The sequence below is a fragment of the Dendropsophus ebraccatus genome, chromosome 4 (genome assembly GCF_027789765.1).
Source record: "Dendropsophus ebraccatus isolate aDenEbr1 chromosome 4, aDenEbr1.pat, whole genome shotgun sequence".
NCBI classification, from domain to species: Eukaryota; Metazoa; Chordata; class Amphibia; order Anura; family Hylidae; genus Dendropsophus; species Dendropsophus ebraccatus.
In genome coordinates this window covers 7005698-7031462 of record NC_091457.1, presented here as the reverse complement: position 1 = coordinate 7031462, position 25765 = coordinate 7005698, and the positions used below count along the sequence as shown (strand labels likewise).

Below are 25765 nucleotides of genomic sequence, written 5' to 3'. Positions count from 1 at the left end.
TGTACCTTGCTTAGTCCTCAGTGTACCTTGCTTCGTCCTCAGTGTACCTTGCTTAGTCCTCAGTTCCTCCTGCTTCAATCTCTGGCTTTTGGTTCTCCATTTACCTTGTAGCATCCTCCATTAGTTTGGTCCTCCGTTCCTTGCTGCCTTCTTGGTTCTTACCTCTGCCTCTTTTGTTATTAAGTCTTGTCTGCTCTGCTTGCATTGCTCGTTCCTGTATACCTGTTGGCTTTTACTTTGTGCCTTGCTGCCTTCTTGGTCCTGTCCTTCTGTGTGTCTTTGTGACCTTGCTGCTCTCAACTCGGGTCTACAGTGTGTTCTTCCAACTGTTATGGGGGAATAGACTGAACCTAGTCAAGAGGGAGGTTACTTACCGTACGAGGAGACAAGGGGGGTTGTGTATGGTCAACCCCGCTGGCGCTCAAAGATTGCCCAAGCCGGGATCTGGAGGTTGGTTTGGGCCTATTGAATTCCATCAGGATCCCCTTGAAGTTTTGGGACTTGGCTTGGCGCTGCTTTGATGGAAAACTGTATGTGAGGGACAATCTGAAGTGCAGGAGCTCTGAGGATCGGGGATGTCCCCGGGAGGAGTGTGGAGGCATGCTGGAAAGCATGGAGCATTTTCTGCTTCATTGTCCCTTTAATACAGAGGTTTACAACAGGGTGGACGCTTCCATCGGGTGGCCCAGGTTGGCCCGTCTCTCCTATGCAGAATGGGCCTATGGAGCATTCAGAAACCTTGGTGGCTGGGACCGGAGCACTTTATTCCTAGTCAGCATAGTGGTCAGGTACCACACGTGGAGTGCACGGTGTTTAGTGTCGACGCAGCGTAAAATCCTCCCTGTGGATGAGGTGGTTAGGGGCACAGCGCCCCCTGTGGATGAGGTGGTTAGGGGCACAGCACCCCTGTGGATGAGGTGGTTAGGGGCACAGCGCCCCCTGTGGATGAGGTGGTTAGGGGCACACTCGGTGACCTGGTGAAGGTGCGCTCTCTGGAGTACGAGAGGCTGGGGGCTGGTAGGGCCTCTTGTCTTTGGAGGGGCTTTGCCTATAAGGTTCCTTAGCCTGCGTCTCCTCTCCTGGTGGTGGGCTGATGCTGGCACATTAGTCTTTTGTTTTGTGCTGTAGAGATACTGGAGTATAGGGCTTGCAGGTACTGAACTTGGGCTTTCGGGTTGTGTGTGGGGCTGAGAAGTCTCATTATTGTTGGGTTTAGTATGTTATATATTTTTTTTTATTTTTTTTTTCAAAAGTTTGTGTATTGTGATTGTCTTTGTATGTTTGTATAAATTGTATATACTGTATATATTATATATGTTTTGTTTGCACCTGGGGTTCGGGTTTAGTGATAGGTTGGGTGGTGGGTAAAAGGGGGGAGGGGGCTTCTGTGGGACTTTGTTGGGACTTTTATATATATATATAAAAAATCCTGGGCTGGTTCATGGACGTCCGTGATCATGTACTGGTGGCATGGGATGCGGGACCAGCTCAGGGCCAAAAAAAAAAAATAAATAAAAAAAAAAATTAAAAAATATTATATGTATTGTTTAGTTATAGGTTATTATTTTGTATTGTGTCTTTTTTAGTTTTAGTTTATTTGTGTAATGATGTCTTGTTTAGTTGGTGTTGGGTTGAGTATAATTGTGACTGTGGTATTAGGTTGTGCACAATGCAACTGGGCCAGGGGGTTCTCATTTAGTTATTTATATAGGTGTATTGTATATAGTAGTGTATATAGGTGTGTTTATAGGTGTATAGTATATAGTGGTGTATTGTATATAGGTGTGTTTATAGGTGTATAGTATATAGTAGTGTATATATAGGTTTGTATATAGTAGTGTATATAGTTTATTAATATGTTTAGCTAAATAGTTTATATTGTGTATATATTGTATGTAGGTATATGGGTGTATATATTGTATATAGGTATATAGGTGTATATATTGTATATAGGTATATGGGTGTATATATTGTATATAGGTATATAGGTGTATATATTGTATATAGGTATATGGGTGTATATAGGTATATAGGTTGTATGTGTGGAAGAATGAGTGTGGGGATGGGCCGGTGGTTTATGTTATGGTTTCATTTTCTATTGTTTTGTTCTGGTCAGATATGGCGCGTTATTTCTGTATTTATTTATTGTTATGTTTAAAATTTTAATAAAAGAAATACAGGATGTAACTAAGGATAAGTAATCTATGAACACAGTGACCCCACCAGCAGAATAGTGAGTGCAGCTCTGGAGTATAATACAGGATGTAACTCAGGATCAGTAATGTAATGTATGTACACAGTGACCCTACCACCAGAATAGTGAGTGCAGCTCCGGAGTATAATACAGGATGTAACTCAGGATCAGTAATGTATGTACACAGTGACCCCACCAGCAGAATAGTGAGTGCAGCTCTGGGGTATAATACAGGATGTAACTCAGGATCAGTAATGTAATGTATGTACACAGTGACCCTACCACCAGAATAGTGAGTGCAGCTCCGGAGTATAATACAGGATGTAACTCAGGATCAGTAATGTATATACACAGTGACCCCACCAGCAGAATACTGAGTGCAGCTCTGCAGTGGTGATCCAATTAGTTTTGGGTGTGGTCCTGCTGTGTGAGGCTGTGTGAGTCTGCTGCTCCTGGGCTCCAGGCAAGCCAGATCTGCCCCTGGGCCTGCTCTCCTCCCCAGGGAGGGAGCAGGTTTTCAGGCATGAGCGAGCCAAGGAGAGCCCCAACTCCTGCTCCCCGAACCAGGTCCGTGGGGGGCAGAGGAATCCAGCGACCAACGGCAGAGGGAACACCATCAGGAGGTCCATCAGAGGTACAAGGGCTGAGGCGGTCTGCTAGGAGGTGCAGCGATGCTTCTCCAGTCGCCCCTGAACCAGAGGTGACAAAGGGTAGCCGCAAGGCTACAACTAGCTGTGGAACTGCAAGCACCAGCAGCACTACAGTGGCTGTGGAACCAAACCATGAAAGTGTGAGCAGTGACACTCCTCCTGGAGCAAGGCTGTCTGCCCATGGAGGTGTGGAGGAAGATTGGGGGGTGCCGCGGTCCCAAGAGACGGGGCAGACCTATGGCCTCCGGATTGCTGCGAGCCTCCATGGGTATGAGGAAGCCAGGAACCAGCTGTACAAGCTCCAGGAGGAGGTATGTGCTGTAAAAGCATTGATGGACACTGCTGCTAAGCAGCAAAAGGCTGAGCTATCAGTGAAAATGAAGCATCTGAAAGCCGACATCAAAAAGCTGATGAAAAAAAGAACTTTTATTCTGGAGAACAGTGGGCCGTTTAAAGAGAAACTTCAGAATGACGACAGATTTGCTGAAATGGAGAGAGAAAAGCAGAGAGGGCTGAGAGGGCTCCAGCCAGAGAGCCGGGTGGAGGAGGAAGGAGACGCTGCGGAGGTACGTGATGTTGAGCCGAATCCACCCGGGGGTCCCCAACAACAGACCCCATACAGTGGGCTCCCTGCAGGGCAAGCAGCATTGTCATCTAGCCGCGGTTCGGGGGATGAAAGCAACACCAGTTACCAGGGAGGGGCGCTGATGGCCCAGATCCAGCTCCTGGAGTCACCAGGGCGCCTCCAGGACTTCGTATTCGGAGATGAGTTACCAGAGGAGGCGCCTGGGAGAAAGACCAAGGTAAAGACCACCAGAATAAGGAGCAGGTAACATTTGTATATTCCCCCCTCCCTGTGCCCCCCGGACTGGCCTCAGGGTCAGCTCACTGTGTGAACCCCATATCTCAGCCTGGCCTGAGTTCTGTTGTGCAGGAGGAGTGCAGGAGAATGGGGAGAGTATGGAGTCTAGTATGGCGGTAAGCTCCATCTCTGTTTGCAGTAGCAGAGGAGGAGCAGGTGAGGAACCGGCCGTAAGGTCGGACAGCGATATTGGGCCAGCGGCGGGCAGTGGTAGGAGAGGTGGCCCAGCGGTGGGCAGTAATGTTAAAGGCGGCTGTGTGCCGGTGTCAGCTGCGGGAGCTCCGGTGGCGCTTGGCGCTGGCACTGCTGTTCCTTTGGGGCAGCGGTGTCGTCGCCGAGATGCTGCCGGAGCTAAGATGCCTTCCCCTCCCAAAAGAAAGACTGGACTTAAGCCTTTATTTTGTATTGGTGCTGCTGGACCAGATCGTGCGGAGGAGTCTAGTACTGATGAGGCAGAGGGTACCAGCAGAAATAGGGCAGGGGCTGCCTCTAAACAGTCCAGGCAGGCTGTTCGGTCCTTTCTAAAGGGACCAGTGGCCTGTCCTGTGGAGGTGGCTCCGGTCCTGGTACCCAATGACGCTGATGGTACAAAATCTCTTTCTGTCCCAGAACACACCGGTCCACCCAGTGTGAATGGGGGAATTAATGTTGGGGGGAAGGCAGGAGTGAATGTGGGGAGGAATCTGTCTGGGGCTTTGGAGGGTGGTCGGGGTAGTGTGACGTGGTATTGGTGTGGGTATGGATTATGTGGAGGAGGGTGGTGAAGGGGCACAGATTAGTGGTGGGAGCATAGGGCCTGGTCCAGTTGCACCCCCAGCGGCTGCAGCAGCGGTACGCAGCTATGCAAATGTTGCCGCTGGGGGAAGTGGGGTGCTTTCCTCGTCCTCGGGCCCTGGGGATGGTGACTTGCATCGACGTGTCCTGCAGGCCTTAAAGAGAGGGGAGAGAACAATCAATGTAGAGGGTAGGGAGGTTGATCTGTCTTTCTTGATAGAAAGGCATGGCCTTGCAGCCTTCCGAGAGGAAAGGGGTAGGGAAACTGTGTGGTCTCTCCCAACAGCCGGGCCGGGCGGTGTCCGAAGGAATGTGGTCCGTCTGAGGTGGAGAGGCAGTGATACATGTCCCCCAAGATCTAAAGTTGTTGAGCTCCTGCTGAGGATGAGCTTCAAGGCAACCGACATCTTTGCCTTGATACATCCCTTTGGTACCCCTGAATTCGATATCAGCTTTGTTCGGCCGGAGGGGCTTGAGCTTTTTTGGTCGAGCTACAAGCTGGTAAAGGATGAGCCCGGCTGGCGAGACTTTGCCATTCAGGCGGTGTCTCGCCAAAATAACGTCAAGAGAGTGACCGTTTTAACCCGTAACGAATCACTCTCTTGTATTGACATCATGACGTGGCTTGGCCGGTATGGAGAGGTGGTGGAAGTCCCAAAAAAGAACAGGGACAAGTATGGCATCTGGTCAGGGGCTTGGACCTTTATGGTCAAACTTAGGTATTCAGGAAAAACCGTTACCCACATACCATCTGCCACCTTCCTAGGAAGGGATCGAATCCAGGTCTTCTACCAGGGTCAGCCGAAGCTCTGTCACAGGTGCGGTGACCCCACACATTTCAGTGCTAGGTGCACGGTGATGAAGTGCTCATTGTGTGGGGAAATAGGCCATCTCGCTGCATCCTGTGTGGAGATTAGGTGTCACCTGTGTGGTGACTTAGGTCACCCATTCAGTCGCTGCCCTCGTTCCTTTGCCAACGCAGTTGTTACCCCGGTGGAGAAAGGTCGTGAGGAGGAATCTACTGGGGGGGCAGCTGGCGGAGGTGAAGGAGTAAAAGAGCCAGGGAAGAAAAGTAAGCAAAAGACGCCAGCCCAACTGAGGCGTCGGGATAAGCGCCAAAGGGAGAGGGAGATGGGGGAGTCTCAGGAGCCTTGCGCAACTGTGATGACCTCTGATCTCATCCCTGAGGCCAATCTTACTGCTGAGGCTCTGAGGGACAGTGATCTGGATGAGGAGATCTGGAGGATTCGGAAAGAAGAAGGTGCCATCTCTCCACTGTCCTCCCATGGTGAGAGCGCGGATGAGGATAGTGGGAGATGGGTGGAGCACAAGCGGGGTACTAAAAAGAATAAGAAAAGGGGGGATGTAAGATCTTCTCCCACCCCCCAGATGCCAAAGGAAGGTACAACCATCCTCCCTCTGATTGGTCTCTCAAACCGGTTCCAAACCCTCCAAGATATTTCCTCCTCAGAGGTGCAGGAGGCACAGGGTGAGGTTACGGTTGGTGCGATGACGGAGGGGCCTGCAGGGGACGTCGAATCCTCTCTACCTGGGGAACGTATTTCCTTTGGGGGGAGGATCTGCCCAGGGTCAGAGGACGAGGAAAATGTAAATAAAGGGGAAATGGATACATCTGTTTCACTAAAGAGGGGTAAACCATCATCAGATGAGGAAGGTGGCGGGCAGGATGGAAAGGACAGTGGGAAAAAGAAAGCCGTCTAACTCAATCACCCATGATGGCGGCACCCATTGTTTTTTTTTGTTTTTGTTTTTTCAAAAGTTTGTGTATTGTGATTGTCTTTGTATGTTTGTATAAATTGTATATACTGTATATATTATATGTGTTGTGTTTGCACCTGGGCTTGGGGTTTAGTGATAGGTTGGGTGGTGGGTAAAAGGGGGGAGGGGGCTTCTGTGGGACTTTGTTGGGACTTTTATATATATATAAAATCCTGGGCTGGTTCATGGACGTCCGTGATCATGTACTGGGGGCATGGGATGCGGGACCAGCTCAGGGCCAAAAAAAAAAAAAAAAAAAAATTATTAAAAAATATTATATGTATAGTTTAGTTGTAGGTTATCATTTTGTATTGTGTCTTGTTTATTTGTGTAATGATGTCTTGTTTAGTTGGTGTTGGTTTGTATAGAATTGTGTCTGTGGTATTAGGTTGTGCACAATGCAACTGGGCCAGGGGGTTCACATTTAGTTATTTATATAGGTGTATAGTATATAGTAGTGTATTGTATATAGTAGTGTATATAGGTGTGTTTATAGGTGTATAGTATATAGTGGTGTATTGTATATAGTAGTGTATATAGGTGTGTTTATAGGTGTATAGTATATAGTAGTGTATATATAGGTTTGTATATAGTAGTGTATATAGTTTATTAATATGTTTAGCTAAATAGTTTATATTGTGTACATATTGTATATAGGTATACGGGTTGTTTATGTGGAAGAATGAGTGTGGGGATGGACCGGTGCTTTATGTTATGGTTTCATTCTGTTTTTGTCATTTTTCTGTTTACTGTTTAGTTCTGGTCAGATATGGTATATGGGGTGTTATTTCTGTATTAATTGTTATGTTTAAAATTTAATAAAAGAAATACAGGATGTAACTCAGGATCAGTAATATAATGTATGTACACAGTGACCCCACCAGCAGAATAGTGAGTGCAGCTCTGGGGTATAATACAGGATCAGTAATATAATGTATGTACACAGTGACCCCACCAGCAGAATAGTGAGTGCAGCTCTGGGGTATAATACAGGATCAGTAATGTCCATCCGTCCCGGGGGTATCTGGTATCTCAGGTCAGGGTTCAGTCCTCTCAGTATTCGGCAGCTTTGGCTGGGTGTCTCTGTCCGGACCGTCACCGGTGTCAGGCATATTGTGTGGGAGCTGTAATGATGGGCGGCAGGAGAAGTCATGGGGTGTGGAGGAAACAATCCCTGTAATTATTACAATACACATTTATTTAGTTAAAATCAAATCACATAAACTGTAAGTGACTCTCTGCCACCTGCTACATCCGGTTCAGACTGGTGGCATGGGAAGTTCACCTGACCAGGAGCTTCACACTGTGCAGACCTCCCTCCGGGGTCAGGGCAGCTGTGACCGTAGGGCACCTGGTGGGGGCTGCACTGCTGGGGGAGGGGTTAGGGCTGGGGGGTAACTACTGCAGCTAATACCCGCCTTGTTGCACCAGGAAATCCAGGCCCAGATCCCCAGACAACTACATAATGGAGGTGTTTAATGGGGAGGGGCTTTCTACCTAATGAGGAGGCCACCTATCTACTGGTATCTAATAGTGTGGCCTGGCCAGATACCTAATGGGGGTTTGTATATCTACCTAATAGGGGGGGAGGGCGGCTGGATATCTGGGTCTATCCACCTAAAGGTTGGTGCTCGCTTCCCTCGCTTCCCCCTTCCCCCTCGCTTCCCCCTTATATTGTGCCATGTAATATGGCCTTAAAGGAGGTCTGCCTATGTGGTGTCCCACCATGGGTGTTGCTATTGGTTACATCCTTCGTAAAAGCCTGTACTTTTTAAGTGTAAGTGGTCGTTATTGCAAGTATGCATACTCAGTTATTGCACAGCTGTAGCACTAAAGGGGTTATTATTTGTTTGTGTGTCACATGGGTCTGTACGCCAATGAGTTATTTCTTCTTCTCACCTATCACCTCTCTCTTTACTTCTCACATACCACTCCTCACCCACTCACAGCACACCTTACAGGGGCTGTAGGAAGAAAGTCACATGGGTAGAGGAAGTGTAGGGTCTTTTGCCTTCAGACTCTGTAGAGGTAGGACGCTACCTACAGTTTCTTCTCAAGCAACCTCACTCAACACTATGCAGTGTTAAGCTTCCACTGGAGAGGACAAGTCAGGGATCATCCTAACCCATGCCTTGGACAAGGAGAGACACAGTGCAAGACAGTATCCATAAAGAAAGTAAAGGAATTGATCCGGATAGAGCAAAGTTGCTAGAAGCCTATGAACTCTATCTCGCAGCAGGGGTGTAATCAGGGAACCCTCAGCATTTTGCTCGTCCCAGGTAGCAAGGTCTGGGGCTTGTGTCACCCTCAAGGACGGGTCACTCGACACTTGTGGGCAATAGGTCATGTAAAAACCAAAGAGTCAAAACATGGGCCCAAGTATTTTATCTCTTCTCAAGTATTCTTCTATTTCTACCTCCGAAGTTCCGGCAGAGCACAGTACTACTTGGGTTGGGACTCTCTCAACTCTCTCTCCTCTTTACTCTTCTGATCCTTTCTTCTACTTCTCAGCACGTAGCTCAGTCAGCACGGCCAGAGCCGGCCTTAGGGTACATGGCGCCCTGTGCGAAACTTTCTTTCGGTGCAGGTGCCTCCACGGATATCCGTGGCCTTCCTGATTGGCGCTCCTGCAGACAACTGTACACAGGGGCGTAGCTAGGGGTTCAGCCTAGGGGAGGGGCGAGCAAGACTGAGTGGGCCCCCTACCGATTATGTTTCCCATAGGAAACATAAGCAGGTTACAATGCCTATGTATATATCTATCTAGCTAGCTGGGTGACCTCCATCATACTGACTACAAGATGCTAGGAAAGCTGTGTGACCTCCATCATACTGAGTATAAGATGCTGGAAAGCTGGGTGACCTCAATCATACTGAGTATGAGATGCTGAGAAAGCTGGGTGACCTCCATCATACTGAGTATGAGATGCTGAGAAAGCTGGGTGACCTCCATCATACTGAGTATGAGATGCTGGGAAAGCTGGGTGACCTACATCATACTGAGTACAAGATGCTGGGAAAGCTGGGTGACCCCCATCATACTGAGTATATGATGGTGTGAAAACTGGGTGACCTCCATCATACTGAGTATAAGATACTGGGAAAGCTGTGTGACCTCCATCATACTGACTATAATATGCTGGAAAGCTGTGTGACCTCCATCATACTGAGTATAAGATGCTGGAAAGCTGGGTGACCTCCATCATACTGAGTATGAGATGCTGAGAAAGCTGGGTGACCTCCATCATACTGAGTATAAGATACTGGGAAAGCTGTGTGACCTCCATCATACTGAGTATAAGATACTGGGAAAGTTGTGTGACCTCCATCATACTGACTACACGATGCTAGGAAAGCTGGGTGACCTCTATCATACTGAGTATGAGATGCTGAGAAAGCTGGGTGACCTCCATCATACTGAGTACAAGATACTGGGAAAGGTGGGTGACCCCCATCATACTGAGTATGAAATGCTGGAAAGCTGGGTGACCCCCATCATACTGATTACAAGATGCTGGGAAAGCTGGGTGACCTCCATCATACTGAGTATAAGATGCTGGGAAAGCTGGGTGACCTCCATCATACTGAGTATGAGATGCTGGGAAAGTTGTGTGACCTCCATCATACTGACTACACGATGCTAGGAAAGCTGTGTGACCCCCATCATACTGAGTATGAGATGCTGGAAAGCTGGGTGACCCCCATCATACTGATTACAAGATGCTGGGAAAGGTGGGTGACCCCCATCATACTGAGTATAAGATGCTGGGAAAGCTGGGTGACCTCCATCATACTGAGTATAAGATGCTGGGAAAGCTGGGTGACCACATCATACTGATTACAATAAATGTGTGCCAATAGTCGTGGTGGGTCACCACACCACTCCGGACCACCGTGATAAGGACCCTGCAACAACCGGGCAGGTCACTGTACACAGGTATAGCCGACCCACTAAAATAAAAGCAGGTGTGCCACCATACCTGTGTGCCCAACCGGCACTGGCGTCACAACATAACATCACTGGGTCTGGCTGTATCTCGGCCAAGCACCATAGAACTGGCGTCACACCTCACCATCTGGCAAGTGACCGGCCGTACCACCTCCACACCGGGGGTCACCACACCTATCTACCTAATAAGGGGCTGTTTATCTACCTAACAGGGGTCTATTCAATTCAATGAGTTTGTCTATCTAATTGGTTGTCTTCCTACCTACCTAATGGGGGGGGGGGCACAGTCACAGCAAGGACCTCAGGAACGTTGAGGAAACACGAGGCCACGCAGCGTCGCTTCTATATGAGACCAAAGACTCCACAGATCCACAGAACAGGGAGACAAATCACTCAAACCTGTGTAGTGGTCCATGCCTCCTCCTCTGCTCCCATATCATACATATGAGGACCTGCTATTTGGGGTCCCCCCCTTGTAATGATGGGCGTCAGTGGACGGGATGGGGCGCGGAGAGATCCGGTCCCTATAATTAGTACAAAGATGTATATTTAGGTAAAATCACATAAACTCCAGGTGACTCTGCCAGAATGAGGGCGAGAGAACGAGAGACGGCTGCGCCCCATAATAACCTGCTGTACATCCCCCCACCCCTAATTACCAGCTGAGAAGCAGGACACCCGGGGCCTCGTATACCTGGTGTCCTCCCCTATAGACAATAAAAACATACAACGTCTTATCTATCATATGATGAGCTCAGATCCTGCGCCGTCCAGTGCCGTGCTGTATAATATATATATACTGTGTATATATATATATATATATATATATATATATATATATATGTATGTAATAATAAAACCTGCACTGAGGGGGTCTACAGATAATAATAATAACAAATAATTCCGCTATACAACTACAGCCCCATACAGGTAACAAATAATACCGCTATACAACTACAGCTCCATACAGGTAACAAATAATACCGCTATACAACTACAGCTCCATACAGGTAACAAATAATACCGCTATACAAGTACAGCTCCATACAGCTAACAAATAATACCGCTATACAAGTACAACATCATACAGGTAACAAATAATACCGCTATACAAGTACAACATCATACAGGTAACAAATAATACCGCTATACAAGTACAGCTCCATACAGCTAACAAATAATACCGCTATACAAGTACAACATCATATAGGTAACAAATAATACCGCTATACAAGTACAGCTCCATACAACTAACAAATAATACCGCTATACAAGTACAACATCATATAGGTAACAAATAATACCGCTATACAAGTACAGCTCCATACAACTAACAAATAATACCGCTATACAAGTACAACATCATACAGGTAACAAATAATACCGTTATACAACTACAGCTCCATACAGGTAACAAATAATACCACTATACAAGTACAGCTCCATACAGCTAACAAATAATACCGCTATACAAGTACAACATCATATAGGTAACAAATAATACCGCTATACAAGTACAGCTCCATACAACTAACAAATAATACCGCTATACAAGTACAACATCATACAGGTAACAAATAATACCGTTATACAACTACAGCTCCATACAGGTAACAAATAATACCACTATACAACTACAGCTCCATACAGGTAACAAATAATACCGCTATACAAGTACAACATCATACAGGTAACAAATATGATTGCTATACAACTACAGTTCCATACAGGTAACAAATAATACCGCTATACAACTACAGCTCCATACAGGTAACAAATATGACTGCTATACAACTACAGTTCCATACAGGTAACAAGTAATACAGCTATACAACTACAGTTCCATACAGGTAACAAATAATACAGCTATACAAGTACAACATCATACAGGTAACAAGTAATACAGCTATACAACTACAGTTCCATACAGGTAACAAATAATACAGCTATACAAGTACAACATCATACAGGTAACAAATAATACAGCTATACAAGTACAACATCATACAGGTAACAAGTAATACCGCTATACAAGTACAGCTCCATCTAACATATGATGAGGTCAGATCCTGCGCTGTCCAGTGTCATGCTGTATAGTATATCTATGTATAATAATAAAACCAGCACTGCAGGGGTCTACCGATAATAAGCCTTCATACAGGTAACAAATAATACCGCTATACAACTACATAAGGCTTCTATTACACTGATCCCCAACAAACCGAACATAACCAATAATAGAAGTATATAAGGGATAATTCCGCCACACCATGACCACATATTATCACCGTATAATACTGATAACTACTACACACAGTCTAATACTCCCCATACAGTAATGTGGCCATCAGTCACATACAGGGCCGGATTAAGGTTACTGTAGGGGACTTAGCACCTACCCCTCCTCACTCCTGCCTGTATGGCTCAGCATCCTCCTCTGTTCTGCATATGATGGTCCCTAGAGGCTGCAGTGCAGAGGAAGATGCCAGGCCCTAGAGACAGGATGGGGGAGGGGTGAGCATTGCGGTGTGTTCCCACTTAATTCAATGCGAGAACACAGCACTTTAGCACTTTCTGTGCTCTCCTGCCCCCTGTGTCAGTCACCACAGCAGCATGTGCAGTTGTGAATCGCAGGCAGAACCTGGACTTGAAAGTCTAAGTTCCATCTTCAGTTCCCAACCATATAAACTACCTGAAGCAGTATAGAGCACCCAGAAAGTACTTAAAGGCTGTGTAGAATCTATAGCGGATATGGTACATGTGAATATACCCTAAGGATCATGGCATATATAGCTGCACACAGGCTACATGTCATATGCTGCACACAGGCTATATATAGACCATATGCTGCACACAGGCTACATGTCATATGCTGCACACAGGCTATATATACCATATACTGCACACAGGCTATATATACACCATATGCAGCACACAGGCTATATATAGACCATATGCTGCACACAGGCTATATATAGACCATATGCTGCACACAGGCTACATGTCATATGCTGCACACAAGCTATATATACCATATGCTGCACACAGGCTTTCTATACCATATGCTGTACATAGGCTATATATACACCATATGCTGCACACATGCTATATATCATATGCTGCACACAGGCTATATATCATACACTGCACACAGGCTATATACCATACACTGCATACAGGCTGTATATCATAGGCTGCACACAGGCTATATACCATACACTGCACACATGCTATATATCATACACTGTACACAGGCAATATATCATAGGCTGCACACAGGCTATATACCATACACTGCACACAGGCTATATATCATAGGCTGCACACAGGCTATATATATCATACACTGCACACAGGCTACATGTCATATGCTGCACACAGGCTATATACCATACACTGCACACATGCTATATATCATACACTGTACACAGGCAATATATCATAGGCTGCACACAGGCTATATACCATACACTGCACACAGGCTATATATCATAGGCTGCACACAGGCTATATATATCATACACTGCACACAGGCTACATGTCATATGCTGCACACAGGCTATATACCATACACTGCACACATGCTATATATCATACACTGTACACAGGCAATATATCATAGGCTGCACCAGGGCCGGTTTTAGACTAGATGTGGCCCTGGGCAAAGTTAAAGGTGGGGCCCCAAATGCTGAAATATTTTAGCAACAATTTAAGGTCCCCATACATTTTACTCTTTTGTTGGTGGTACCTGTTGCTCCTGGTGGGTTCGGCCATCAGTGTAAGGTGTATGGGGCTCTCTGGACAGTCCTCTGACAGATGATATCAGTGGACATAGGGGATCGAGCTTGATGGAAAATCAATGCCCAACCTCTTTGTTCTAAGAGAGATAAGCCGCCATCAGATCTGTATGGCTATGGCTTTACCCTCTCATAGAAAACACAGGAAAACTCAGATGTGCCAAATTTCTGTGTATGGGGAGGACGGGACCAGATGGGAGAGATAATTGTCAGCTGAAGGATTGTTCAGCCAGCAGTTATTGGAAGCGTATGGCCACTTTTAAGGCCGTATTACACGGCCTGATATTCTGCAGAAGTGAGCGCCAATCTGGTAGAATGGAGCTCGCTTAGAGAGCCTACTACAGCAAAAGCTATGGAGGAGATTTATCAAACTGGTGTAAAGAAGAATTGGCTCAGTTGCCCCTAGCAACCAATCAGATTCCACCATCTTAGAATCTGAGTAATGAAAGGTGGAATCTGATTGGTTGCTAGGGGCAACTGAGCCAGTTTCATTTTACACTATGTTTGATAAATCTCCCCCTATGTGTATATATACCGTATATCATTAGTGATGTGTGTGCAATCCTTGCTGTATATAGTAAACAATAAAAATATATACTACCTGATCACGTTCCCCGGTGTCCTCAGGCCGTGTCTGTGATTTATACTACCTGATCATGTTCCCCGGTGTCCTCAGGCCGTGTCTGTGATTTATACTACCTGATCATGTTCCCCGGTGTCCTCAGGCCGTGTCTGTGATATATACTACCTGATCATGTTCCCCGGTGTCCTCAGGCCTTGTCTGTGATATATACTACCTGATCATGTTCCCCAGTGTCCTCAGACCTTGTCTGTGATATATACTACCTGATCATGTTCCCCGGTGTCCTCAGGCCTTGTCTGTGATATATACTACCTGATCATGTTCCCCAGTGTCCTCACAGAGCGATAGCGTCCTGATTCGGACAATTTTCGCTCCATGTATTAGGGCCCTTACTCAGTTCAGAAGTTTACATGCCGGTACATGTCAGGACTACCGCTACATGCCGGGACCGCCGCTACATGTCGGGACCGCCTCTACATGTCGGGACCGCCTCTACATGTCGGGACCGCCCCTACATGTCGGGACCGCCCCTACATGTTGGGACCGCCCCTACATGTCAGGACCGCCGCTACATTCTGGGACTGCCCCTACATGTCAGGACCGCCGCTACATTCTGGGACTGCCACTACATGCCAGGACTGCCGCTAAATGCCAGGACTGCCCGCTAGTGGTGTAAATACAAGAACTATTTATATGAATTGCTTTAAAAAAATAAATTTAAAAAAAATCACTATAATCAGGACCAAATATTACCTCCATACCGTTATTGAAGAAAACACACTATATATAGGCCAATATTACCACCATAAAAGTGACCGCCCCATAATGACTCTATATACACTATATACAGACCAATATTACCGCCATAGAGTGACCACTGCATAATGACTCTATATACACTATATACAGACCAATATTACTGCCATAGACTGACCACTGTATAATAAATGACTCTATATACACTGTATACAGACCAATATTATGTGGCTGTCACCCTATGGCTGTACTATTGGTGTATATAGTGTATATATAGAGTCATTATGTGGCAGTCAATCTATGGCAGTAATGACTCTACGCTATATACGCTATATACAGACCAATATTATTGCCATAGGCTGACCCCTGTATAATGACTTTATATACACTCTATATACAGACCAATATTACCGCCATAGAGTGACCACTGCATAATGACTCTATATACAGACCAATATTACTGCCATAGACTGACCCCTGTATAATGACTCTATATACACTGTATGCAGACCAATATTATGTGGCGATCACTCTATGGCTGTACTATATATACTGTACTGTGGCTGTACTGTATATAGTGTCATTATGTGGTAGTCAATCTATGGCAATAATGACTCTATATATACGCTATATACAGACCAATATTAATGCCAAAGAGTGACCACTGCATAATGACACTATATACAGGCCAATATTACCACCATACAGTGACCACTGCATAATGACACTATATACACTATATACAGACCAATATTACCACCATACAGTGACCACCACCTAAAGACTGAATACCACCTTATTTTTTTTCTCAATAAAATACACCGTATTGCCTTAGTGATGTCATCATACACTATACATAGGAGCTGCAGCAATTACATAGGACTGATGAGGCTGTAGAATGGCTGCAGCTCCTATATACAGTACATTCACCTCAACACTTGGAGTCAGCAGTGCTTCTTATACACACACATCATTATATATATATATACACACACACACACACACACCATTATATATATATATATATATATATATATATATATATATATATATATATACACACTCACACATCCATGAAAACACATTTTACAGATACAAACCATCCAGCCCACACACTATACACATGACATGTAACACACACTACATTCATCCATTATACACATAGCATTCATACACACACTACATACACAGTATACTTACCCCCTCTAGCATGCTGGGTGTAGTGGTGAATCCCCCTCATGTACCATGCAGCAGCAGCAGGCTGTCATCCTCACCCGGCAGCCCTCTCCTCCATCGTCCCGACAGCTCCACACCAGAGGAGGAAGTCACGTGCAGTGAGAGGAGCTGGAGGGAGGGGGAGGGAGGGGGAGCAGACACGGAGCCCATCGTCCTGCAGCCTCTGCGTGACCCCTGATAGCAGCAGCCGGGGATCACTCCCAGACGCTGCAGGACGCTGCCTGTGCTCTCCTCTCCACTGAAACTGCGGTAGGGGGCCCCTGGGGGATGGGGGCCCTGGGCATTTGCCCTGCTTGCCCCCCCCTAACGCCGGCCCTGGGCTGCACACAGGCTATATACCATACACTGCACACAGGCTATATATCATAGGCTGCACACAGGTTATATATATCATACACTGCACACAGGCTACATGTCATATGCTGCACACAGGCTATATATATATATATATATATATATATATATATATATATATATATATATATATATATATATATATATATATATACCCCTGCTCTGATATATGCCCCCATAGTATATACCCCTGCTCTGATATATGCCCCCATAGTATATGCCCCCTGCTCTGATATATGCCCCTATAGTATATACCCCTGCTCTGATATATGCCCCTGTAGTATATACCCCTGCTCTGATGTGCCAATACAAAACAAAACCTCATACTGACCTGATCTGGGCAGATGACAGGTCTTCTCTCTTCTGGCTCTTCTCTGTTCCTTCAGCCTGTCAGCCACTGTGACAGATCCTCCAGCATGCTCCATGATGTCACATCCCTGCTGGAGAGATCTGGTTTCCTTGCTGAGGTCCCACACTGTTCTCTCCTCATTGAGGGGAAGCTGCAAGGGGGGAGTGTGGACCTTGGCTGGAGACAGGCACCCGGAAGCTCGACAGGAAGAATCCATTCAAAAACCCACCAGGGGGAGTCTGAGCCTGCCGGGAGGGAGATTTTTACACAGGATTAACCCTACACCTCCCTCCCTCCCTCCCTGGACAGCATGCAGTGTGGCCAGTGCTGTGTCCAGGTAGGGTTTCCACATGCTTTTTGTGCATGGGACTGGATCCCAGACACCACTTCCGGGTTTGGGCTGGTGGAGGCCCCCTAGTGGTGGAGGCCCTGGGCACGTGCCCCTGGGGCCCTCCCTTTAATCTGGCCCTGGTCACATAGTCCCCCATTATACCCATATATCATACATCATATGCTGTCGGATATCGGCCTATGTTCACACACACAGTATTATCTATATAACAGACTCGTAGTGCTGTCAGATATCGGGCTATATTCACACACACAGTATTATCTATATAACAGACATGTCGTGCTGTGGGATATCGGACTATGTTCACACAGTGAATGGTGCAGATTATATATATATATATATATATATATATATATATATATATATATATATATTATACATGTCGTGCTGTGGGCTATCGGGCTATGTTCACACACAGTATTATCTATATAACAGACGTGTCGTGCAGCTGGATATCGGGCTATGTTCACACGCAGTATTTCGGACCGTTTTTTTCATCCAGTGAATTCAGTGGAGAATCCTCCCCTCCTTCCTGTTCAGTGAAATTTTACATCTGTCGCTTTATGGCCATAAAATTAAGTGCAAGTTTTTGGCCGCAATTTTTCTAATTTTTTTTTTCTACTTTTTGGGTTGTTTTTGTTCCACAGCCGGATTACAGATCTGCTCTGGGGACAAAAACTTCTGATAATGCAAAAATCGCGACAAATGGCAGAAAGTACTTGTATCTAATGTTGAGTGTGTACACGGCCGCTGCTGTACACGGACGCTTCTCCTCATCCCGGGATGTTTATCTAATAAAGTCCTCATCATCCACCCGACCGTCTGGTCTGCATCAGCCGCACTGCACACGTCCCTCCCTGTCTGTGCGAAGATGAAGCAGCAACGTGATCATGAGTCACCACAATGCGGTCGTATCTCCCCGTGTCTTATACATGTTCACTATGGCAGTGATCACACAGTGCGGTCGGATCTCCCTGTGTCCTATATATACTCACTATGGCAGTGATCACACAGTGCGGTCGTATCTCCCCGTGTCTTATACATGTTCACTATGGCAGTGATCACACAGTGCGGTCAGATCTCCCTGTGTCCTATATACTCACTATGGCAGTGATCACACAGTGCGGTCGTATCTCCCCGTGTCTTATACATGTTCACTATGGCAGTGATCACACAGTGCGGTCGGATCTCCCTGTGTCCTATATATACTCACTATGGCAGTGATCACACAGTGCGGTCGTATCTCCCCGTGTCTTATACATGTTCACTATGGCAGTGATCACACAGTGCGGTCGTATCTCCCCGTGTCATGTATATATTTGCTATGGCAGTGATCACACAGTGCGGTCGTATCTCCCCGTGTCCTATATATATTCCCTATGGCAGTGATCACACAGTGCGGTTGTATCTCCCCGTGTCCTATATATATTCACTATAGCAGTGATCACACAGTGCGGTCGTATCTCCCTGTGTCCTATATGTAGTCACTATGGCAGTGATCACAAAGTGCAGTCGTATCTCCCCCTGTCCTATATATAGTCACTATGGCAGTGATCACACAGTGCGGTCGTATCTCCCTGTGTCTTATGTATACTCACTATGGCAGTGATCACACAGTGCGGTCGTATCTCCCTGTGTCCTATATGTAGTCACTATGGCAGTGATCACACAGTGCGGTCATATCTCCCTGTGTCTTATATATATTCCCTATGGCAGTGATCACACAGTGCGGTCGTATCTCCCTGTGTCTTATACGTATTCACCATGGCAGTGATCACACAGTGCGGTCGTATTTCCCCGTGTCCTATATATATATTCCCTATGGCAGTGATCACACAGTGCGGTCGTATCTCCCCGTGTCCTATATATATATTCCCTATGGCAGTGATCACACAGTGCGGTCGTATCTCCCCGTGTCCTATATATATAGTAACTATGGCGGTGATCACACAGTGCGGTCGTATCTCCCCGTGTCCTATATATATAGTAACTATGGCAGTGATCACACAGTGCGGTCGTATCTCCCCCTGTCCTATATATAGTAACTATGGCAGTGATCACACAGTGCGGTCGTATCTCCCCGTGTCCTATATATATAGTAACTATGGCAGTGATCACACAGTGCGGTCATATCGGAGAATTTTTCATGGCCCCAGAAAACTACAACACTCCTGTTTGCTGATTATCTTCTGTCTATGAGTAGGTGAACATGCTGGGAGTTGTAGTACTTTAGAAGCTGCGGTGTGGGATCTGTTGCCGTTCTGTATATTTGGGGCTAGTGGCCCTTTAATCCTGTCCGGTCTGTGTATATAGTGGGATGGGATTTGTTTGCATTTCCAGTCCGGTAGAGACAGACAGAGAAAACCTTCAGGAATCCCTGTTTGCTTCTCAGTTTTATCATCTTCATCCTAGAAATTTCTTATTTTGGGGGGAACGGCCTCAAATACTGGCAGAGAGACGAAGGAGGTGGATAGGAGGGGTGGGCCCATAATCTCCTGCAGACCCCTCCATGTACATGTACGCTGGGCTCAGGTGAGGGGGCTGGGGAAAGGAGAATAACTCTACCACTCTTATCTCTGTCCTCCTCCTCCAGACCCCTCTGTCCTTCCTCCTCCTCCATATTTCTCTGTCCTTCCTCCTCCAGACCCCTCTGTACCCCTCCTCCTCCAGACCCCTCTGTCCCCCTCCTCCTCCAGACCCCCCTGTCCCCTCCTCCTCCAGACCCCTCTGTACCCCTCCTCCTCCAGACCCCTCTGTCCCCCTCCTCCTCCAGACTCCTCTGTCCCCCTCTTCCTCCAGACTCCTCTGTCCTTCCTCCTCCAGACCCCTCTGTCCCCTCCTCCTCCAGACTCCTCTGTCCCCCTCCTCCTCCAGACTCCTCTGTCCTTCCTCCTCCAGACCCCTCTGCCCCCTCCTCCAGACCCCTCTGTCCCCTCCTCCTCCAGACTCCTCTGTCCCCCTCCTCCTCCAGACTCCTCTGTCCCCTCCTCCTCCAGACCCCTCTGTCCCCTCCTCCTCCAGACTCCTCTGTCCCTCCTCCTCCAGACCCCTCTGTCCCCTCCTCCTCCAGACCCCTCTGTCCCCTCCTCCTCCAGACTCCTCTGTCCCCCTCCTCCTCCAGACTCCTCTGTCCCCCCTCCTCCAGACCCCTCTGTCCCCCTCCTCCAGACCCCTCTGTCCCCCTCCTCCAGACCCCTCTGTCCCCCCCCTCCTCCAGACCCCTCTGTCCCCCCCCTCCTCCAGACCCCTCTGTCCCCCCCCCTCCTCCAGACCCCTCTGTCCCCCCCCTCCTCCTCTAGACCCCTCTGTCCCCCCCCTCCTCCTCCAGACCCCTCTGTCCCCTGCTCCTCCAGACTCCTCTGTCCCCTGCTCCTCCAGACTCCTCTGTCCCCCTCCTCCTCCAGACCCCTCTGTCCCCTCCTCCTCCAGACTCCTCTGTCCTTCCTCCTCCAGACCCCTCTGCCCCCTCCTCCAGACCCCTCTGTCCCCTCCTCCTCCAGACCCCTCTGTCCCCTCCTCCTCCAGACTCCTCTGTCCCCTCCTCCTCCAGACCCCTCTGTCCCCTCCTCCTCCAGACTCCTCTGTCCATCCTCCTCCAGACCCCTCTGTCCACCTCCTCCTCAAGACCCCTCTGTCCCCTCCTCCTCCAGACTCCTCTGTCCCCCTCCTCCTCCAGACTCCTCTGTCCCCCCTCCTCCAGACCCCTCTGTCCCCTCCTCCTCCAGACCCATCTGTCCCCCTCCTCCTCCAGACCCCTCTGTCCCCCCCCTCCTCCAGACCCCTCTGTCCCCCCCCTCCTCCTCTAGACCCCTCTGTCCCCCTCCTCCTCCAGACCCCTCTGCCCCCTCCTCCAGACCCCTCTGTCCCCTCCTCCTCCAGACCCCTCTGTCCCCTGCTCCTCCAGACTCCTCTGTCCCCCTCCTCCTCCAGACCCCTCTGTCCCCTCCTCCTCCAGACTCCTCTGTCCCTCCTCCTCCAGACCCCTCTGTCTCTCTCCTCCTCCAGACCCCTCTGTCCCCTCCTCCTCCAGACTCCTCTGTCCCCTCCTCCTCCAGACCCCTCTGTCCCCTCCTCCTCCAGACCCCTCTGTCCCCTCCTCCTCCAGACCCCCTCTGTCCCCCTCCTCCAGACCCCTCTGTCCCCTCCTCCTCCAGACCCCTCTGTCCCCTGCTCCTCCAGACTCCTATGTCCCCCTCCTCCTCCAGACTCCTCTGTCCCCTGCTCCTCCAGACTCCTCTGTCCCCTCCTCCTCCAGACCCCTCTGTCCCCCTCCTCCTCCAGACACCTCTGTCCCCTCCTCCTCCAGACTCCTCTGTCCCTCCTCCTCCAGACCCCTCTGTCTCTCTCCTCCTCCAGACCCCTCTGTCCCCTCCTCCTCCAGACCCCTCTGTCCCTCCTCCTCCAGACCCCTCTGTCTCTCTCCTCCTCCAGACCCCTCTGTCCCCTCCTCCTCCAGACCCCTCTGTCCCTCCTCCTCCAGACTCCTCTGTCCCTCCTCCTCCTCCAGACCCCTCTGTCCCTCCTCCTCCTCCAGACCCCTCTGTCCCCCTCCTCCTCCAGACCCCTCTGTCCCCCTCCTCCTCCAGACCCCTCTGTCCCCCTCCTCCCCCAGACTCCTCTGTCCCTCCTCCTCCAGACCCCTCTGTCCCTCCTCCTCCAGACCCCTCTGTCCACTCCTCCTCCAGACCCCTCTGTCCTCCTCCTCCTTCAGACCCCTCTGTCCCCTCCTCCTCCAGACCCCTCTGTCCCCTCCTCCAGACCCCTCTGTCCCCCTCCTCCAGACCCCTCTGTCCCCCTCCTCCTCCAGACTCCTCTGTCCCCCCCCCCTCCTCCAGACCCCTCTGTCCCCTCCTCCTCCAGACTCCTCTGTCCCCTCCTCCTCCAGACCCCTCTGTCCCCTCCTCCTCCAGACCCCTCTGTCCCCTCCTCCTCCAGACCCCCTCTGTCCCCCTCCTCCAGACCCCTCTGTCCCCTCCTCCTCCAGACCCCTCTGTCCCCTGCTCCTCCAGACTCCTATGTCCCCCTCCTCCTCCAGACTCCTCTGTCCCCTGCTCCTCCAGACTCCTCTGTCCCCTCCTCCTCCAGACCCCTCTGTCCCCCTCCTCCTCCAGACTCCTCTGTCCCCTGCTCCTCCAGACTCCTCTGTCCCCCTCCTCCAGACCCCTCTGTCCCTCCTCCTCCAGACTCCTCTGTCCCCCTCCTCCTCCAGATCCCTCTGTCCCCCCCCCTCCTCCAGACTCCTCTGTCCCCTCCTCCTCCAGACTCCTCTGTCCCCTCCTCCTCCAGACCCCTCTGTCCCCTCCTCCTCCAGACCCCTCTGTCCCCCTCCTCCTCCAGACTCCTCTGTCCCCTGCTCCTCCAGACTCCTCTGTCCCACTCCTCCAGACCCCTCTGTCCCCCTCCTCCTCCAGACTCCTCTGTCCCCCTCCTCCTCCAGATCCCTCTGTCCCCCCCCTCCTCCAGACTCCTCTGTCCCCTCCTCCTCCAGACTCCTCTGTCCCCTCCTCCTCCAGACTCCTCTGTCCCCTCCTCCTCCAGACTCCTCTGTCCCCCTCCTCCAGAACCCTCTGTCCCCCTTCTCCTCCAGACCCCTCTGTCCCCTCCTCCTCCAGACTCCTCTGTCCTCTTCTCCAGACTCCTCTGTCCCCCTCCTCCTTCAGACCCCTTTGTCCCCTTCTGTAGACTCATCTGTGCCCCTCTACATTACTCTGTCCCCTCCAGACTCCTTATGATATAGCACCATGTGGTATATAGAGAGACTGTGGACACCCTGTATACATGGTATACAGTATCTCCGGATATGTAATGTTCTGCCAGTGACCTGAATAGCAGATACCGGAATTATAATGCATTTCTGGCCCGGGGTGATCAGCCATTCAGCTCCTAGGAAAGCTGGGTTATCTGGTACATCTGGGATATCCTCCCTGTAAAGCAGCTAAAGCTTCGGCTGTCCAGGCATGATGGGAATTGTAGTTTTGCAACAGCTGGAGGGCCGAAGGTTCCCCATCCCTGCTGTAAAGTCTTATTGTCTTCTATAAACATTATGAGATGTCAAAAGTTTTGATCGGTCACGGTCTCCCCGTCTTGTTTTACTGAGTGACTCACCTGAATCCAGATGGGGGCGCCCATGTGCAGACACCCCGGGGGGACTAGTCACAATGTATAGGAATTGTGGTCAGACCAGTCTGGAGACCAGTCCCACCTGCACAATCATCCGTAATATGCTGATGGCCCGGGTCAGGCTGGTGTCACTGACACATTGTAACCAACTGCACCGATACATTGTAACAAACTGCACCGATACATTGTAACAAACTGCACCGATACATTGTACCAAACTGCACCGATACATTGTAACAAACTGCACCGATACATTGTAACAAACTGCACCGATACATTGTACCAAACTGCACCGATACATTGTAACAAACTGCACCGATACATTGTAACAAACTGCCCCGATACATTGTACCAAACTGCACTGATACATTGTACCAAACTGCCCCGATACATTGTACCAAACTGCACTGATACATTGTAACAAACTGCACTGATACATTGTAACAAACTGCACTGATACATTGTAACAAACTGCACCGATACATTGTACCAAACTGCACCGATACATTGTAACAGAGTCTCAGCTGTGACTAGCATTAGGTCTGTTCCCATTGGGGTTGATGTAGAACTTTTCTTTTTCTTCTTTTTCTGTACAGACACAGCCCCTGACACACTCAGCTCTGCTACATCTGGATACAATTGCACAGACAGTGTTGTGACCTCCCCACGTGTTTCCCCCAGGTCCTCCCGCCCTCCAGGTGACGTTCAGATCTCTGCTGTCACATCAGCCTATCAGGGCTCAGTATGCAGATGAGGGGGCGGGGCCTGTTGTATTTTTCTAGCGGCTGAGGTTCCAGGAGTCCAGGATTCTGCATCCGAGCAGCAGCAGCAGGTGAGAGCGGAGACATCCAGAGGGGGTGTGTGATAGATGTGTGATAGGTGTGTGTGATAGGTGTGTGTGATAGGTGTGTGTGATAGGTGTGTGTGATAGGTGTGTGATAGATGTGTGATAGATGTGTGTGATAGGTGTGTGATAGGTGTGTGTGATAGGTGTGTGATAGATGTGTGATAGGTGTGTGTGATAGGTGTGTGTGATAGGTGTGTGTGATAGGTGTGTGTGATAGGTGTGTGTGATAGGTGTGTGTGATAGGTGTGTGTGATAGGTGTGTGTGATAGGTGTGTGTGATTGGTGTGTGTGATAGGTGTGTGTGATAGGTGTGTGATAGGTGTGTGAGATAGGTGTGTGATAGGTGTGTGATAGGTGTGTGTGATAGGTGTGTGTGATAGGTGTGTGTGATAGGTGTGTGTGATAGGTGTGTGTGATAGGTGTGTGATAGGTGTGTGTGATAGGTGTGTGATAGGTGTGTGTGATAGGTGTGTGATAGATGTGTGTGATAGATGTGTGTGATAGGTGTGTGATAGGTGTGTGTGATAGGTGTGTGATAGATGTGTGATAGGTGTGTGTGATAGGTGTGTGATAGGTGTGTGATAGGTGTGTGATAGGTGTGTGTGATAGATGTGTGTGATAGGTGTGTGTGATAGGTGTGTGTGATAGATGTGTGTGATAGGTGTGTGTGATAGGTGTGTGTGATAGGTGTGTGTGATAGGTGTGTGATAGATGTGTGATAGATGTGTGATAGGTGTGTGATAGGTGTGTGATAGGTGTGTGTGATAGATGTGTGTGATAGGTGTGTGATAGGTGTGTGTGATAGATGTGTGTGATAGGTGTGTGATAGATGTGTGTGATAGATGTGTGTGATAGATGTGTGTGATAGGTGTGTGTGATAGGTGTGTGTGATAGGTGTGTGTGATAGGTGTGTGTGATAGGTGTGTGTGATAGGTGTGTGTGATAGGTGTGTGATAGAGGTGTGTGATAGAGGTGTGTGATAGGTGTGTGATAGATGTGTATGAGTGTGTTAGGTGTGTATATATGTGCAAGATTTCCACGAGTATGGTAAAGTGTGTGTATATGTGTGTGAGAGGTGCACAAGTATGATAGGTGTGTGTATGTGTGCTTTAGGACCACGAGTATGATAGGTGTGTTCATGTGTGATAAGTGTGTATATGTAT

General features: G+C 48.6%; 1 protein-coding gene across 1 annotated transcript in view; it reads left to right on the top strand.

The window, feature by feature from the left end:
* The first annotated feature begins 24585 nt into the window (after positions 1 to 24585).
* DKK3 (dickkopf WNT signaling pathway inhibitor 3) overlaps positions 24586 to 25765 on the top strand; it is a 29239-nt gene continuing 28059 nt past the window's right edge. The window contains exon 1 of the mRNA XM_069965069.1: positions 24586 to 24612. The gene's annotated coding sequence lies outside the window, so the exon portion shown is untranslated. The remainder of the gene's footprint in view (positions 24613 to 25765) is intronic.